The following is an 18,813-nucleotide window of genomic DNA, read 5'->3' as shown; positions in this document are numbered from 1 at the left end:
GGCAATACGGTAACCACAGGAGTGGGTGCGACATATGTGTGTACTGCAAACATGTACAATGTGATATGTATGTAGGGGACCACCATCCATGTGATAGTCAGTGGGTGAATGATGTAATGCAAAGGTGATGTGCATGCACCTTGTGTCATGCAGCTTGCTGCCATGATAGTCATATTATGTATCTGTCACAGCGACATCCGTATGGTTGGAGTCAGTATCAGCTGGTGGAGCAATCATGGCGCTTGGTATGTAGGGGTTCTAAAGCCAGGCAGGGAAAGTGCCCTGTGCCAGCCTGTTCCACAGGGAAGCATATACATAACATGAAGGGCCCTATGACTGAGGACCGTGGTATGCCAAAGTACCCGACATGTAGTAGGTACTATGGTATGCTGGCCTCACTGTGTGTCCTGTCCATGAGCCACATAGCATAACATTGTGAGACACAGGGTACGATGTGCAGGTGGATGTGTATGTTGTCAATACCAGAATGGGGAATGGTGCTGAAAGGCAATGAGAGGACAATGTAGGATGTGTGCACTCCGCACCATCAGCAACTGCCCTGGTAACTGTATGAAAGGAGTCCACCATGTGTAGGGGTCATGCTCTGGCCTTAACAAGCCCAACCCGGTGGCAGCAGAGGACGGGAGACCAACAATGTCTCTGAGAATGACGTCCCTGATGATGTGCCCCATAGCCACGCAGAACAGTCCAGTCAGGTGTGTAGGACTATAGTCCCACTCGTGCAATGCGGTGCCACCTGTGTGTAGTGTGATAAATGCTGCCATGTGCCATTCATGGTCTACAATGTCTGAAACAAGGCTATTACTGAATATGGTGGCCTAGTGGTGAGACATGTAATTTGGAGGTTGGTGGACATCACAGCCTGGGACGTTGGAAGGTGACATGGGGCCAGTGTCCCAGGACACATAGAGTGTAGGTCAGTACTGTGTAGGTGTGACCACAGGGACACCACAATGTTCATGTATGGATTGCAGCCCTGTAGTGAGTGAGAGGGTGTACTGTCAGCATTGAATCCATCCTCCAGCATGTTGCCAACAATACCTGGGTCTGCAATGTTCCTGAGTGACTGTTGTATGTGACAGCAGATGTGGGTGTTGCCATCGAATACTGACATACCACCATAATGCCTGGTGGTACACCCTGGAATGTGTGGCAGTCATGTTTACATAGCTAGTCTGGGAGTATGTGATGAGGGACCCTGTGGCCCCACCACGGCTGACCAGTGAGCCACCCCACACATGGGAATGTACACCACTGTGCAACAGCCTACACCTGTTGTTGTACATCATATGTCCGTGGAACATGACCACCAGAGTGGTGTCTGTTATCTGGTGTGTACCATCATGGCTCTGTGTGGAATAGCATGATCCATGCAGTTGTGTACATGCTAATTAAGTGCACTGGGGTATGTGTCAGCATTTGTATGTGCATTGTCCATCTGCACGGGTGTCATGATGTCAACAACCGCTGTCAGCAGACGATTGTAGTAGGTGTAGTAGTACACATGTACTGTGTATGCTGTGATGGGTGTGTTTCCGGGATGTGGCTAACACGGTAGATTAGCATATGTTCGGAATCCACCAATGAGGGGATAACCCCAGGTGTGTAACATCAGTCACATGGTGGTAGTGTCCATGCCAAGGGTAATGTAGGTCCTGGAGGTGGTGTGTATGTGTTGATCCAGCTGAGTGGAGGGTATGACTCATGGATGTGTCGGTACATGAGTGGCTATCCCAGTGAAGTGTGGGGTAGTGTCAGTCACACATCAGTAGTAGCTGAGGCCCACTGTCCACTATACCACCATAGAAGGTATGTTACCCGTGGGTATGATGTTGACTCTGTCGCTTGTTACAATGTGTATAGCAGTCCCGGACACAGTTAGTTGCACGTGGAGCACCTCTGATGCATTGTGCTAAGCAACTTGCCAGGATGTGTGACAACATAGTGGGATATGGGAACCCCTCAGCTGTGGGTGTGCCGGTCCAGGTATGTGCCTGGAAGGTATGGTCCGTCTATAACCTGTCATTGCAGGTGTGCTCTGCAGAGCCTACAGGCAGGTCCCAGTCACTGCAGAGATGTTGGAGTGGTGCATTATAAGGTGTGCCTTGCCTGCGTGCATCACAGGGGAAGATGCAAGCAATGTGACACATGACCCTATGTCACGCATGCCAGTTACCGCCCTGCCGGTGACAGTTATTGGAAGCTGTGCAGGACAGGCAGTATAGAAGCAGCAAGAGCCTAGCATGTGAGCTGTACTCCCAGGGCCGACAGGTGCAAGTCATCTGTGCCACAGCATTGTGTTTGACCAGGACAGTCATAGCGGACACATACCACATGCTTGTGGAATGACAATAGGAGCATAGGCAACTGTTGCAGTGACACAGTTGGTCACTGTACAGTGGTATCGTGTCCGGATGAATGCAAAATGCTCCCCAGGGCTAGGCCCACACCCTCAGGGCTATAAGACTGGTGAGCTATTGCACGTCCCTGCACACGTAGTCTGTGAAGTGGCATCACAGGGCAGTCACACTAACATGGCGAATGACAGACATATCATACCTGGTGAGGTGTGGCATGGGTGCATAGGTTATGTTGCAGAAGCAGTTACCCGACAGCAAGATGTGCGAATAACGCCTTGTGTAGCCTGCTGTGTGGAACTGCAGTGTGACACCCTACAGAGTCAGCTATGACTGGTGTGTTGTGAATGTTATAACACACTATTGGCTGTATGTGGTGGGCACACATGAGTCTGTGGGCTATAAGCTGGTGATGTTGTCTTCCATGATGAGGGCTACCTCTGGTGCCTACAGTGAGTATGGAGACGTACTGCACAGGTTGTCCTCATAGGTGTGGCCAGTGGTGTAGATTATGCGAGACAATGTGATGGGTGGGGTGTGTTGCGAATGTTACACATCCCCAAATGACTGTCAGGTGCAGTCAGGGTTAGCGACAGCATTACCCCCAGCCATAGCTGTCATCCTCCTGTCCCCAAAATGAGGAACATTAGCCCTCATACAGTGTGACAAATGGGCGAAACGTGGAACACTTACAACTGGCTTACTAACAGCGTCAACTAGGAAGGGCATATGATGGCTAAAATAGGCTGGTCTTATGTATAAAACAGATATTCCAATGAATTAATATGATTCTCATCTATCTAGCCATGGCTAGCAGGTAAACTATGTACAACAATGAATGTGTGGCGTACCCTTCCAATGTGGAACCTTGAGGAACATGCACCTTTTAGAACCCCAAATGAGGTACGTTCCCCATAATGAGGTACACCTGAGAGCTATGGCCCAGCACGGCTGCAGACGTGCATCCCCTACAGGCTGTAGTGCCGTATGTTGGGAAGTGAGCATTGAATGTGTACATGACACAATTGCTCTATTGCCACATGTATGACATATCCCTCATATAGACAGGCAGTAGCACTGGTATGTGACAGTTGGACATGCCTGCATATACAACCATGTCCCACAGGATATGTGCGTTACGTGTGTACAACAGCTGTCGTACCTTAAGCAAGCTGGGAAGTGTAGGACAGCCAGTGTACCTGTGGGAAGTGGTGTGGAATGGGCTATAGTAATCAGTAGCTCATGACATGCTCACATGTTCCGAACAAGTGCCTAGCATGACCATACAATACAGATAGGGTGTTGGATAATATCAACCCACAAGAGGTGATGACAGTCATTTAGGGTGGCACCGCACTATAACCCTGCTGAGTATGGTGTGCATGTCCATGAACCATTAGCACTGTAGATGTTAGCAGTACAGATGTACAAGATAGCACGGATATCTGATTACAAATACCTTTGCATGTCACAGGTGTGTTCCACCAGTGGCCTGTTGACAGACCCACAACTACAAAAGGTGAAACAGTGACATGTGCACAGCACATCTGTGCCAGATACAGTAGAACAGGGTTAATGTGTTGTACCCCACCCACATTGTAGCCCATACCACACAGACAAATGTTAGCCATCTGTGTATGTGAGGCTGTGAATGGCCATGACCTATCAGTTTAGCTGTGTCAGTGTTGTGAACAACATACAGAATGGGCTGTGTGTGTGAGGTGTGTCACATATGTGCACAGTCTGATGGATGATACCAGCAGTGTCACCGCTAGGTGAACATCCCTGTACCCATAAACTGCTACCTAGGCTGTGGTCAACATTATGGACACTGTGTAAGGGATGGTGCTGTGCAGTGCACCCCCAACATGGTGACGTCTCCAGGCCCCTTAGGTAGTCATCTGGGGTACCCATGTCATGTCAGGGTGCCATCCATGAGCACGGAGATCACTGGCCAGGCATATACAGCACTGTGGTGACCAATATTGGATCACATACCACCTGTAAGGGGTAATGGCTATGCATGGATGTGTGAGAACAGCCTTCACAATCCACACCTCCACTATGCAGCATGCCGTCTACCTTGCAGAAGGACATTTGCTACACCATGATGATGGACATGCTACATGTCCATATCCTGATCTATATGACATATGTCATGGACAGCCACCATTCCAATACTAGGATCGCCACAGGCTGGACAGATCCCTGTGCCATACATGTGACATACTCCTGCCATACCATGCAAGCCTGTCCATCAAAGCTGCAGATGTCATCCCAGTCATACATGGTGTGATGGCCGCATGGTAGATGTACTATCAACTGACTGGATCAGTAATGTGGCACTGATGCAGCTTGCGGTGGCACAATGGCCATCTGTAACAGCGTGGAAACCATGCCCGCACATGCTATGGTTGATGACCAACCCTGCGAATGTCGTCTGACTATCCATTGTCCCATGTCTATCACATGTGTAATACAGGCGATCCGTGTCAGGATGTTGAACAGTTGTACAGTGCTGTGTAGATGTATATGGCAAAACACATGCATGTACAGGTGTCCATGCGTATGTGTGCATTGTCACTGCTCAAGTCCATTCCGGCTGTGTCTGTGTTGATATGTGACATATACACAGCATCCAGGTCAACAGTAGTACCGTGGACACATCGAGGCATGTGCAGATAGGTAAGAACACAAGTGCAGGCAGATAGACATGCCCACAGCAAGACAGCATTTACATGGAGTATGAACACTGTAATGAGGCGACACACATATATGGTGATGATATCCAATGCATAATGGGTGTGACATGTGTGACACAAACACGTCAGTCATGTCAGTGTCATGGTGCTTTGCAAAGATAACTGTGCAGATGCAGTAGATGTCATAGAAATGTATGTGCAGCAGTATCTCTGTACATCTCTGAAACTGTGACCTGTCACCATCATTATGTTTTACAGATAATGCCCCGTACACGCCTCCCAGCATACACCCACCAGGAGGATGATGTCCTCATCCCACTGCTCCATGACAACTATGACTTGTTGTTCAGCCATGTGCCACAGCATGCCCAGCAGTGGGATGACCTGTGGCAGGATCTACGCAGGAGGGTGAACGATGTGGGTGGCCATAACCGCACCTACCAGCAGGTGCGCAGACACTGCATGGACCTGATATGACATGCAAAACAGCGTGCCACTGCAATCGCCAGGGAACAAGGTGGAACAGGTGGTGGGCCACCAACCCAGCCCCCACTCACACACACCGAGGAGCTACTGGCCAGTCTGGGGACACCCAGGAACAGCATCCAGAAACACTAGCTGCCATCGTGGAGGTGGGTGTCTCCCAACCAATGAGCCTGGAGTTGCCTGGTAAGTCAGTAATGCACATATGGCTATTATATCCCATGTAGTTGCATGTGTCACTGTACATAATGTAAAGTAACAACATATGCCAGGTATGTGGACACACATGCTGCATAGTACAGTATGCTACGTTGTGTATGCACACATGTGCATACTATATGCTATTACACAGGTGAATGTGTGCACATGCACAGTGCAACCTGTGGCTGTCATACAGTCATGGATAATGTACATACTGGTGTGTCACCCCTATACAGGTACCTCTGGCGTGCCGCACAGACATGGGTCCATTGCAGGTGAGACTGTCATCAGTATCAGGCATGTTACAGTGTAGATCTATTTGCCATGTGGCCAGTTAACACTTGCACACCTGATGTTTGTTCCAGTCATGATATGCAGGTCGCACCAACATGCATTCACACACGCCACCCATGTGCAATATATGCAAATGTAATGATACACAGACTTGAAACCACAGTACATGTCATTGCGACATGTGTGGTCAGCTGTGCATACAACGGTGGAGGTGTTCTACAATGGAGGCATATGTAGTATGCATTGGAACAACATGTGTGGTACGCACACAGTACCACACAGTGAGCTGTGATATGGGCAGCCCACAAGTGTCACCATTGTGTCATATGCCCCCGCATCGGGTGCACACACTGTGATGTGCCACCAGACATGTCCCAGACATGTAGTGTCCTGTCTGCAATATTGTCACACTATCACATGACCTATACCCCACATACCAAACATACAACCCGTTGTCTGCATAGACCTGTGGAATGTGACATATCTGACATGTATGGGTGTATATCATATGGGACCACACAGACATGTGGAGAAGATGCCCATCACACACAATGGCCACCACATGTGCACACATGGCCATGGGGATGGCCTGAGACATGTAGCCACACAGTACATGGGATGTGTATACACCCTGTTGCACATTGTCCACACATGGTCCAATTATAGCCCTAGTTGACCGATTATACAGTTGATGTGGTACAGTGGACAACCTAAAAGCCTGTGCACAGCTACTGGAGGTGTCACTGAAGTCTACCATATACGATCTGTCGAACATCACGACTGTGTTGCAGTTATGGCTATGCAATGTGTACACATTATGCATTCTACAGCAACATACATGCCTCATGTTGCCATACAATGGCACAGTGTCTGTACTTCACACTGTATAGCAATGTAGACGGCTCACACTACCCTCCCGTGCTCATGCACATTTAATAAACATGCATTCTATCTGTAGGGCATACACACAACACTGCAATGTGAAGCCCATTATGATGCTGTACATGTGTCAGGACACCATTGTGTCAAACATGTATGCATGTTAATGCACATGTCAGCAGATTACATGTCAAGGACACATCAGACGTGTACTGTTATCCTGTTCTGGCCCACATGGTGTATCACGGAGATGCATGCATACTACCATGATTGTGTGACCTGCATGGCTACTGATATGACACCTGCTTGCTGTAGTGTGCACCCCAGGGAGGTATGCTTACTAACACTATTAATGTCTGAGCTGCATGCCCTCTGCTCTATCGCAGGCATGCTGCATGCCATCTGACAAATCACATGCATGGTGTGTCTGTGTGTGTCTGTGTGTGTGTGTGTGTGTGTGTGTGTGTGTGTGTGTGTGTGTGTCTGTGTGTGTCTGTGTGTGTGTGTGTGTGTGTGTGTGTCTGTGTGTGTGTGTGTGTGTGTGTGTGTGTGTGTGTGTGTGTGTGTGTGTGTGTGTGTGTGTGTCTGTGTGTGTGTGTGTGTGTGTGTGTCTGTGTGTGTCTGTGTCTGTGTGTGTCTGTGTGTGTGTCTGTGTCTATTGTACTTTACAGTATTTCTTTGCATTCACAGGTGATGTAGGTGCGTTACCCTCCTGCGGTCCATCTGATGTTAGTGTCCCCACAGATACTAGCAGTGATGAACATATGCATGAGGTACAGGCAGGGTTGTCAGGGGCTGAATCTGTGCCAATGGTTACCATCCCAGCTATGTCCCCCTCTTCCCCGCACACAGTTCTGCTGCCAACACATATCACATCACCGTTGGCCACAGAGGAAGGACAGTCAGCGTCTGTTGGCGTGGGACAGGAACGTGTGGTGGTTACAGAAGGTGTGTCTGCACACCATGGTGTCAGTGTAATGACTGCAGATGTGCCACACAGGCATGTGGCTGGTGCTGCTCGTAGGAGGACCTCTGGCAGACATGCACCTGCAGGACAGAGCGCAGCAGCTGGTATCACCAGACGCATGTTCCAGACTGTAATGGCGGCACAGGCATGTGCTGAATGGCAGAACAGAGAAGGGCAGAGGCTGCAGAGGGCTGCTATCCACACCCTAAATGACAACATCCAGGCATTGGCGAATGCTCAACAGCAGATTGCTAATGTTCTGGATAGGCGACTAGGTGAAATGGTCGGTATCCTTGACCGAGGCATGGCAATCCGCGAGCGGGAGCTGTCTGTGCTGGAACACCTGGTAGGAGTGAGGCGTAGGCCACATGGACGTAGGCCAGCAACACCACCTAGTGTAGGTCGACGTGACCGTGCCACCTCACATGCCAGCTCCCATAGTGCCGGTAGCAGTAGCAGTGCAGCTGCTGCTGCGCTGTCAACACCAGGACACAGCAGGCCACGTGGACGTGGCCCTGGACGGTCTCAGTGGGGACACGTTTCCAGCGGACATGTGTCGTCGGACAGTAGCCACTCTGTACCTCCACCTGGTAGTGCCCGTGCAACCCCAGGCAGGCACAGGTCACGTGGCCGTGGATGGACACAGTGAGCTGTACAACCTGCACTGTACAATCTGGGGCTGTCAATTATACCCCGTGTAGGCATCACAAATGGCAGAACTGTGTACACACATACACGCACACAGCAAACACAACTGTAGGGCTCCACAACACCCACATGCATTCTGCACAGATATGTCCAGTCAACTCACTGGCCCTTACACACACACATGATGTTATCCATTGGTGCAGCCTATGCCCCTGGCAAACATATCACCCTGTGCATATGATGAAGCCTGTGCCGCATCCCTGTCATCCACACCATCGGTGCAGGGTTATGCACAAATATTCTGATGCACAGGGTGAACAGCATAGTGAGAGGTGTGTATGCATAGTGAGGGATGTGTATGTTGCAGTGGTTGTGTGTGAATACTGAGTTGTGTATGTGACATAGGTTTGTGTACTGTCGACATGCACCAGTCACACCATGTAGTGCAGGTGCAGCATGCATTGTGATGTGTTCACGGTATGTGTCTTGGTTACATCTGTAGCAGCATGTTTGTTGTGATACCCTGGTTCCCTCCTATGGTGTACTTGCATGTGCCTACAGGTAGCAGTGTTTGCAGTCCCCCACGTGTAACTGTGGAGTACACACAGGCACGTCTGGCAATATCAGCATGCTACATGTACCCTCATCCTGAGTGTTGGACACACAAACATGACACAGATGTCTGCACATATACTGCACCTGACGCATGTGGTCGGTGCCACAGGCTACACTGGACAGAGACGTGACATACATAGCAGGACACATTACAGGTATGGTGACATGGTGCAGGGGTTGTACACAGCAGCCTGGCCAATGATGATGTGAGGTGTCACTTGGTAGCTGGAGGCCACACTGTGCAGCAGTAGGACCCGTAACAGTACGTGAACATGGCCGCAGTCACAGGGTGTACACCACTATAACGCACACCCCATAGTGTGCAGCTGGGGACCCTTGCCTGTGTGGTCATCACCCTCACAGTACTATGCACCCACACAAAGTGTCACAGAGAAGGGACATGCACAGGTAGCCAGTATGGCTGGGACCTATGGCATCAACAGGGTTGTGCAATGCATCACCATTACGGGTTAGTCAACACATGGGGCCAGTGATAATTTCCCACCGTATATTAGCATACACACTCACACCAAGCACCAGACATACATACAGACACACACACACTGTGGTGACCACACATGTGTATACGGACAGCCGATGTGTGTGATGCACATCACCGGCGAACATCATGCTTCCCACACTGATGTATGTACAGTTCTCTACAATGGTGTACAAGGATGTGTAGCAACTGGGGCATATTCCCCGCAATATGTGGCAACCCTGGTCACACATTCGGACACACATGGCAGTGCTGGGAATGATACACCAGCCATATGGTGACACGTTTGCTGGACATGCAGCGGTATTGATTGCATTATGTGAACCAACGCTATATCTGGCAAATGTGCTGCTATATACACACGGGAGTTTGTAGGTGTTACAGGTGCCATATGACATATAGTTGTTAACACCTGACCGCTGTGTATGCATTATGTCAGCACCGTCACGTAACAGCGACATAGCGTACAGTTAGCACATGGCATGATAGGATGGTGTGTGACACAACTGTGAGCCACCCCCTGCACACATACATCTAGACAGGTGGCTCACCACGTTATGTACACACATCCCTCCATACGTGCTGTTTGTATGTCACCGTATACAGATGTCAATGATGGGTCTGCATTGCATCTGCATGTCGTAGGTAGGTGCAACTATGTTACGGACATTGGCCACTGCACATGCATGTTTGCTGCATGCACAGTACAGATGTCACATGTGTCTCCTGTTGCCATGTTTGTATGCATTGCTATTGTTGGACATGTGTGTTGACATACATGACACATGGACTGCGGTATGATATCACGGGTGTCACAGGTGACCAGTACAGGGGTATGTGTCCCGGTCAACACTGCTACCCCCTGTAGTGTGAGCATTCAACAGACATGGGCCCACCTTCAATTCGCATGTGTAGCATTGATTGGGCCAGTGTTATGCACGAGGTACGTCAAAGGCCATGTATGTATGTGTTGTGTGTGCAGTCCATGCACACATCCACACAATCACATGTACGATGGACCCAGATGTTTGTTCATTGGTGTACAGCAACAGTCAGGTGTCACAGCTGTGTAAGGGCCATGGTATGTCATGAGCCGACCTGTTCATGTATACTGGCATCGTTGCAATGCATAACACCTGTTGGATCCCTGTTGGTATGTGTGTACTCTGCACAGCTGGTGTACACTGCTGTACAGCCCAGTGGTCATGTGCAACATGGTGTTGTGGGACCGTAAGGCTGTGTAGTCCTTCACCAACGACATGGTGCTGACTTGACAGCTACAGTGTACACTGCAGTGTGTACGTGTGTGACCTACACCTGTGACAGCTGTGATCGCAGCTGTGTGTGTACAGGTCACTGCATGTGTGACCGCCCTGTGCGTGAGGGCAGTTATACCTTACTGTGCCCTTCTGTGTGTACACTCCATCTGCATGCAAGATTGCCCTTTGCAACTGCTAAGTGTGTGAGCATGCCCAGTACGCCGTTGTGTAGATGGACACACAGTACATTCCACACTGCGCCCCTCCGTGATTAGATTCCATGTGCATGCAAGATGGCCCTTTGCAACAGCTAAGTGTGTGAGCATGCCCAGTACGCCGTTGTGTAGATGGACACACAATACATTCCACACTGCGCCCCTCCATGATTAGACTCCGTGTGCATGCAAGATGGCCCTTTGCAACAGCTAAGTGTGTGAGCATGCCCAGTACGCCATTGTGTAGATGGACACACAATACATTCCACACTGCACCCCTCCGTGATTAGACTCTGTGTGCATGCAAGATGGCCCTTTGCAACAGCTAAGTGTGTGAACATGCCCAGTATGCCGTTGTGTAGATGGACACACAATACATTCCACACTGCGCCCCTCCGTGATTAGACTCCGTGTGCATGCAAGATGGCCCTTTGCAACAGCTAAGTGTGTGAGCATGCCCAGTACGCCATTGTGGAGATGGACACACAGTACATTCCACACTGCGCCCCTCCGTGATTAGACTCCGTGTGCATGCAAGATGGCCCTTTGCAACAGCTATGTGTGTGAGCATGCCCAGTACGCCGTTGTGTAGATGGACACACAGTACATTCCAAACAGACGTGTGATACTAAGCGTGGGCATGGCCATTGACATCCTGTATAGCCATGGTGGTCATCCAGGCACCAGATGTCCAATTTCAATGTCACGATGGATGCCTACATTCAACACACTTGTTGCTCTCTCGAAGGGTGTACTGTCTGTGGCGCATCCCATATCTATTCAGTGTTTGTTGTGCTCCGTAGATATTTAGTTGGCCTGTTGACAGCACTGGCATGTTTGTGTACGTCTACCTTGGGACGGTAATATGCTTTCAGACCGCTCACTCTCTAAACATTCCCTATCGGCATCTTTGCCTTTGCGGATGATGTCACCCACCTAGAAGTATGCCTCTGAGAGTGCTGTGTTCAGTAATCTCGGTAGCGCGTTCTGTAAATGCGTAATGCTGTAGTGTGTTAGAGTAGGTAGGTGTGTGTTCAACTCCCGGCCCTTCCAAGTGTGTGTGTGTGTGTGTGTGTGTGTGTGTGCGTGTGTTTCCAGCTGCCTGGGGACACAGTAATGCTTTTAGATGCCTCACAACACATACATTCCCTATCGGCGTCTTTGCCTTTGCGGATGATGTCACCCACCTAGAAGTATGCCTCTGAGAGTGCTGTGTTCAGTAATCTCGGTAGCACGTTCTGTAAATGCGTAATGCTGTAGTGTGTTAAAGTAGGTAGGTGTGTGTTCAACTCCCGGCCCTTCTAAGTGTGTGTGTGCGTGTGTTTCCAGCTGCCTGGGGACACAGTAATGCTTTTAGATGCCTCACAACACATACATTCCCTATCAGCGTCTTTGCCTTTGCGGATGATGTCAGCCACCTAGAAGTATGCCTCTGAGAGTGCTGTGTTCAGTAATCTCGGTACCGCGTTCTGTAAATGCGTAATGCTGTAGTGTGTTAGAGTAGGTAGGTGTGTGTTCAACTCCCGGCCCTTCCAAGTGTGTGTGTGTGTGCGTGTGTTTACAGCTGCCTGTGGACACAGTAATGCTTTTAGATGCCTCACAACACATACATTCCCTATCGGCGTCTTTGCCTTTGCGGATGATGTCAGCCACCTAGAAGTATGCCTCTGAGAGTGCTGTGTTCAGTAATCTCGGTAGCGCATTCTGTAAATGTGTAATGCTGTAGTGTGTTAGAGTAGGTAGGTGTGTGTTCAACTCCCGGCGGTTCCAAGTGTGTGTGTGTGTGTGTGTGTGTGTGTGCGTGTGTTTACAGCTGCCCGTGGACACAGTAATGCTTTTAGATGCCTCACAACACATACATTCCCTATCGGCGTCTTTGCCTTTGCAGATGATGTCACCCACCTAGAAGTATGCCTCTGAGAGTGCTGTGTTCAGTAATCTCGGTAGCGCGTTCTGTAAATGCATAATGCTGTAGTGTGTTAGAGTAGGTAGGTGTGTGTTCAACTCCCGGCCCTTCCAAGTGTGTGTGTGTGTGTGTGTGTGTGTGTTTACAGCTGCCTGTGGACACAGTAATGCTTTTAGATGCCTCACAACACATACATTCCCTATCGGCGTCTTTGCCTTTGCGGATGATGTCAGCCACCTAGAAGTATGCCTCTGAGAGTGCTGTGTTCAGTAATCTCAGTAGCGCGTTCTGTAAATGCATAATGCTGTAGTGTGTTAGAGTAGGTAGGTGTATGTTCAACTCCCGGCCCTTCCAAGTGTGTTTGCGTGTGTTTGCAGCTGCCTGGGGACACGTTAATGCTTTTAGATGCCTCACAACACATACATTCCCTATCGGCATCTTTGCCTTTGCGGATGATGTCACCCACCTAGAAGTATGCCTCTGGGAGTGCTGTGTTCTGTAGTCTCAGTAGCGCGTTCTGTAAATGCGTCATGCTGTAGTGTGATAGGGTAGTTAGGTGTAGGTTCGATTCCCAGGCCTGCCAGATGTGTGTGTATGTGTGCATGCTCCCGTCCGCCTGGGGACTCAGGTTATGCTTTTAGACGCTTTGCAATACAGACGTATCCTGCTGCCGTCTTTGTCTTTGTGGATGTTGACACGCACCTAGTAGAATGCCTGTGTGTCTGCTGTGTTTAGTAGTCTCGGTAGCATGTTCTGTAAATGCGTCATGCTGTAGTGTGATAGGGTAGTCATGTGTAGGTTTGATTACCAGCCCTGCCACATGTGTATGTCTGTATCTCTCTCTCTATATATATATATATATATGTATCTATTTTCTGCCCATAACCCTGCTCTTGCATGGGCAGCTGACTGTTTTATGTATCGCATATTTGCATAGCTTTCACATACCAATGGGGTATGTTGCAACTCCCAACGTTGTCCATGCAACGTCCGTGTTACGGGCGGTGTTACACGCCCTTACAGGTGTTTGCTGTATATCTTGTCAGACATCTATCCTTGCTGTACTCTCACTGTACTCGTACACGCCGGAGGCTTCATGTATCATGGCCTAGTTTTGATGTGTGTATGTCTATTTGTGTTGTGTGCATGGCTGTGGGTATGTCCCAGTATCATCATTTGTAAAGGTGACAGCCCTAAAGGTTCTTCATGTAGATTGCTGTGTCATTTGCAATGTCAGCACATACCTGCGGACAGTACTGCACGTCCTACTGCAGCGCATGTCATACCTTCTGTGTTATCTTGCAGTCGATATTGCTGTTTCCTCACACATGTATCTGTTTCTGTTCATACCACTCCACCTCCTAGAGCAAGTTGCTGGACAAGGCCTTATCTGATAGTGGGACACATAGGGGCAGTATTGACATGTTGCTCTTACAAACGTAAATAGTTGGCACAATAATAGGTTTTGCATTAGTATGGCTTTTCTGTCGGATTTGGTGTCTTACACACATGTTTGTCATCATTTCATGTCTTCAGTTATCATGGAAGTGCCAGAATGTTACTGTTACATGGAACACACCCAACATATGAGGCAGAACTCTGCACATTCATCGTAAATCTGTAAAGTTGCGGAGTATGTGTCTATAACAAAATATCAACTTTCTGACACCAATACACACACTGTATGGTGGCATCACAGGCCACATGCCATTACATTTATATTGCAGGACACACCCCACCCAGACAGTTGTATTCCTCACACAGGCCAACAACTGCTTATCCACACTAATTGGTCTATCATGTGCCATATGTGTGCGCCGGTATTTGCGCTTTCCGTCAGTGGCAGAGCTCACGTACATGTCTGGGGGACTGGACATTGTTACGGTGACACTGCATGACACCCTGAGGGACACATTACATTTGTGTCTATTAACCGTCCACATTGACATTCACAGGGCATACGTTGTCATTTACATTTGTCGGTGTACATGCGTGTGACTTGTACATGTTTTCTCATTTGTCCTGATGTCTTTCTTCTCACCTGTCCACCTATTATCACAGGTTCTGTACATGTATTCTGGACAGGTTACCTTCATACCCCTAACCTGTACACATTATGGGTAAACACCCTGACGTTTGACCTTGTTACATTTGTCATAGTGATGTGCCTTTCTGGTACATTGCTGGCAAGGCATTACGGACTGTGCGGTAGATAATAGTGACTGACCTTTCCATTACATGATTAGTAACACTCATAACATCCGTATTCATGGGTACGCCAGTATTCTCACCACGTTCTGACTTTGTCTGGGGTATATCTAATATAGTCCCTATTTGTATTTCATGTACTATGCCTTAGTGCAGCTGTGTTATTCTGACAGTCTGCCAGGTATGGGTACCATCTTGGTCATACGCATGTCCATCCATGATTATCGCCTACATGACACTGATATAGAGCCCTACATATTGCCAAAATGGTTTCCGCAATATCCAGTGGATGGTTTGCCCCATTATTGGGGATATAGGCATGTGCTATACCCACATCACTCCCACGGGGCGGGCCTATGAAATCCCTGCCAAACAACACCTAGGTCCATATCTGCATACCCATGATTCCCATACCTGACAACCCTCTACAGTACCCATTACACATTTTTAATGTGTGCGTTACTGAAGTGTGACGACACTTATATGCACTCCCCACTCTCCGGATATCAGTTCGTACGTCATACATTCTATCGACACATGTGTCATCATCCTTGCATCTGATACTGTTGCATGTACACCTATTTCGTATTTGCTGCGGTCACTTCTTTTGCGTCAATGTCGGTTGACACTACGTATTCCAATTTATGGAGTCCTGCAATGGACACCTATCTGCATGTTTAAAGTGTAGAACTTGCTGGACTGTCACTTTCTGGCCAATGTTTTTGAATGCTGCGGTTTATTCACCTTTCCTGCATGTCTGTTTGTCTACCCATATTAGATGTAACGTCGTCTATTTATGTACATATGTCATATCTACGGGACATAAGTCTGTTGTGTATACATATATACATGTACAATCCTCATTTCATAACTTGCTTTGGTTTACGTCTGTGGATTATGTGTATACACATATATCTATATCCATACCATACCTTTCCACTATACAGATTGTCGCTGAGTGTACAGCTGCTTGCCCCTTTATCTTCGCTGTGTTTTACATAAACCTGTGTCTATCTGGCAATGTAGTGGCATTTCATCTGAGACTTATGGTGGGGATTTCTGGCAAGCAGTTCAGGTTATGACTGCATACCCTTCGGAGAATCCATGCTACTGACACACCCATTATTCTATCCACTTTCTATGTTTGTTCTGGCACATATCTGGGGTTTGTCCCTATATGTACCGGTAGTTTGCATGGCTTCGTCCGGTTTCATACTTTACGAGGTTAACGGGTTTGAGCCATGTATAACTAACGTGGGGGAAACAGCATTCATTTACTATGCTGTGAGCGGATCACACATGCACAGGTGCACTTGCACTTCCTTATTGTAGGTTACGTGTGGGTGCGCATACATATCCTTATTGTGGGTTACATATGTTTACTAAGTCTTTGTGCTTACGTGGGCTTTATTACTTGTGACAGTACCAGTACTTATCTGTAATCCCGTTAATGGACGTTTGCGAAACACACGTTCACCTTTACATATTTAACTGTCTGTACAGCACAGACGCATTCATTACACTTTCACATTATATGTGCTGTAGTCGTTCAACCGGGACTGCATTCACGTTGGCCAGATGCTGTAACCAGTATACGTTTGGTGTTCTGACTCATTTATATGCATACCCATAGTACATAGCTACATTAACATATGCCTCTCCGCTTCACTTACGTCACAGGCATCCATTCTCCTGCTGGGAAGAATGCGGTACTACATGTTACTCATTCCCTATTCCCTACTGCTCTGGACCCACGCTGCATATTTCATCACTGCAGGGATATTCAGAACCCAAAGGCTTATATTCCTGACACATACAGGTCTTTAATTGTCAGGGTGTTCATGTAGTGATCTGGGTTTAGGCTTGTCCGACTGGTGAACGGAACTGCCCTGACCGTGTTCAAATGTCAGACAAAGCACATGGACAGGGATTGTACATTTTGTACATTTAATCTGTTTACAGACACAGGTGTTTGGGCACCTGTCCGCAGCTTATGATGTTGGCAATACATGATATGGGTGGGGGTGGTTACGATACATAATCCACGGTGAGTGGTGTTCCCATTCACATTTGACTATTTCCTGTATTCATTCTTACGGGGGTTATTATTTTGCACATGACGTAACTATGAATTAACTACAGGTATGCAGTAGTACAGTCAACATATGTGACGGTTTGTTACAGTATATTTGTACGGACCTCTGTAATACTGGGGAATACCCCACATCCTTCACAACAATTCCTGCTTATGTACATACTATTATTCAGTGAACTTTCGAAGCTTGTGGGAGCAGTAATTACATCTGTCCCTATTTGTCCTCCCATCCTTTTGGGCTTTGTCCAGGTTTTGTTGCTGTAATAGGTTGAGAGGTGGTGTCGGTATGTGATTGAGTTGAATATATACTGTCGATAATTCGGTGGGGTGTAGGGTTACCACTTGTTCCTCTTTGCGAGGGGAGGTCCCACTTTGGACAGTTGTGTCCTGCGATGACACCTAAGACATGGCAAATGTCCTGTGATTTTAAGACAATAATATATTTCTTATTTTCTGTACTAGTTGCATGATACAGGTATTTTGTATCTGGTACACATAACTATTATTTGGGATAGCATAAGCTATTCAAATGCTATGGCATGAGCTTTTATCTTGGCATACACGTGTATTTCTGTCCTTTGCACTGGCCGGGGGTATGTTTTATCTTGCTAATTCTCACATTTCTACAAGGGATGTCCCACCTTGGCCATCTGAACAGGTGGCAACCCTAGTGGGGTGACCTGCATGGTGGACAGCTGTTCCATCCTGCGTAGTATGAATTGCATGTCTGTGTAGAAACTGAACAGTACCGTGACTACACATACATGTTTTGTCCAGATGTGTACAGTAATGGACACCGTGGCATGTACACAACTCTGAGGTTTCAACAGGTTACTTATCCCACATGGGATGTACACACATTTTGCCGTAACATTAACGCGCGGGCATTTGGATTTACGTACCTGTGATGGGATGTTTACATTCGTGGGATACATATTTGCAATCCGGACACTGCCTAGGACAATACTTCCTACTACATATGGGGAATACTCGCTATGTGCAGGTGTACGGATGCGCAAGGCTGGTAGCTGGATTTGGTGGACATTCGGACATGGGTGCGGGTTATGTGCTATACTGGGATTATTGCGTATTGCATTTGCATGCATGGGTTCTACTTTTGGATATCCCGGTTCCGCGTATAGCATCCTATGTGTATGTGACGGGTACTTTCCTGTTCATGTGTGTAGCACATTTTAATATACATATGTTTGTGTGTGTTTGGTATACAATTTGGACTGTCAGGTTTCTTTACGGTTGTTATATAGCCACAACTGCACTGCTGTGTACTATCACTACCACTGTGGAACTGCTGGTGACCATACCCATGGGGCTAGATGTGTGTATTTCCGGCACGCTGACATGATGCGCTTCACTTCCACTGGGTATAACTTCTGACAGTGCAGTACATTACGGACACACGATTTTAAATATCATTTGTTCCATGGACGGAATATTATCTTATGT

The sequence above is a fragment of the Protopterus annectens genome, chromosome 3.part1 (genome assembly GCF_019279795.1).
Source record: "Protopterus annectens isolate FY-2018-M chromosome 3.part1, PAN1.0, whole genome shotgun sequence".
Classification (NCBI taxonomy): domain Eukaryota; kingdom Metazoa; phylum Chordata; order Ceratodontiformes; family Protopteridae; genus Protopterus; species Protopterus annectens.
Note: the sequence above shows the minus strand (reverse complement) of the source record.